General features: G+C 37.1%; 1 pseudogene; it reads right to left on the reverse strand.

Moving 5' to 3' along the window:
- Positions 1–357: 357 nt before the first annotated feature.
- LOC143550596 (photosystem II 5 kDa protein, chloroplastic pseudogene) lies at positions 358–843 on the reverse strand (annotated as a pseudogene).
- Between the last annotated feature and the right edge of the window lie 400 nt (positions 844–1,243).

Genomic DNA, 1,243 nt, shown 5'->3' on the forward strand with positions numbered 1-1,243 from the left:
CGTGATTAGGGTGTTGAATTATAATTGCTTTTAATCATAAATTGAAACCTTAATAAGTAATAAACAATCGATTCATAATAGCTGGAATGATAACAGTTGATTTGGACTAAATTCTGATAACATATATGAATTTAAAACTAAAAGTTTATTCGGGTTTTTCAAATTGACCTGTAACCTAGAATTCGGACCCAAGAATCAACCTGATTTACTTCGATTCGGGTAAGCCTTTTCTCAGGATCGGGTTTCTCGGATCAGGTTAGTTTGGGTTCGGGTACGTGTTTTCTCGACCCGAGTTTCGGGTAAAAGTGACAACCCTAATAATAATTATAAACCAAAAAGGATAATATTTCGGGAGCATAATAAACATTTGTTTTCCATCAAATAAACAAGCAAAAACACAAACAATTTCACATATGATCATCCATCCATGCACCACCTAGTTCCGGCAAATACGTGCAGTCGGCATCGTGATGCAAACCGGAGCATACTTCTTCTTAGCCGCTTCCGTCCCACGCTTCGGCTCTTCATCATCCGCCAATGCAACGTTCGCAACCGACAACGCCGCAGCCGCCGCAGCCGCAAACATCATGTCCCTACGTCCATTTGGCTTCTTCTCATCCACCACCACTTTCTCAACACTGGCCACCTTTGATGCATTGGCCATCACCACCAGTCCACGGCGGCTGGTGGGCTGCTTGGTGGCTGTGGTGGCGATGGAGCCACCGAGGAATGAGGATGCCATTGTCATTGATGCCATTTGTTTAGTGGATTAGAAGTTTGTGATTTGGAGAACACAAGTGTTGGTTGGTTGAATATGTTAGGTTAAAGTGGTTATGTGAAAGGTGATCAGTTTGTTATCCATATTGTGGAGATAATATCAAATGGGTTGATGCCACGTGTAACCTTTTATCTTGACAAAAAGTGTAATGTGACTATGTGGTCTGGTTTGAGTGGCCTTAAAACAGTTTTATGATAATATTATTATTTTCTTCTATAAATTTTTATATCATTTTGAGGATTTTTTTTAAAAACTATAGGTAGGTATAAAGATTGAAGCATTAATTATTAGGTTAATTAGATGTTAATAAAAATGATTAAGAGGGTAATTATTTTCAGACTAGTTTACATATAAATCATCTCTTAAGCTAGATGCTAATAAAAAATTACGTAAAAGGATAATTATCTTCAAAGTTTACATAAATAAAAACGTAGATGGGATTATTTGTTACAATTTATTTGTCAT

The sequence above is a fragment of the Bidens hawaiensis genome, unplaced genomic scaffold (assembly GCF_021521415.1).
Source record: "Bidens hawaiensis isolate Kalapana, Puna unplaced genomic scaffold, B.hawaiensis_p1.1 tig00016116_1, whole genome shotgun sequence".
In the NCBI taxonomy this organism is placed as follows: Eukaryota; Viridiplantae; Streptophyta; class Magnoliopsida; order Asterales; family Asteraceae; genus Bidens; species Bidens hawaiensis.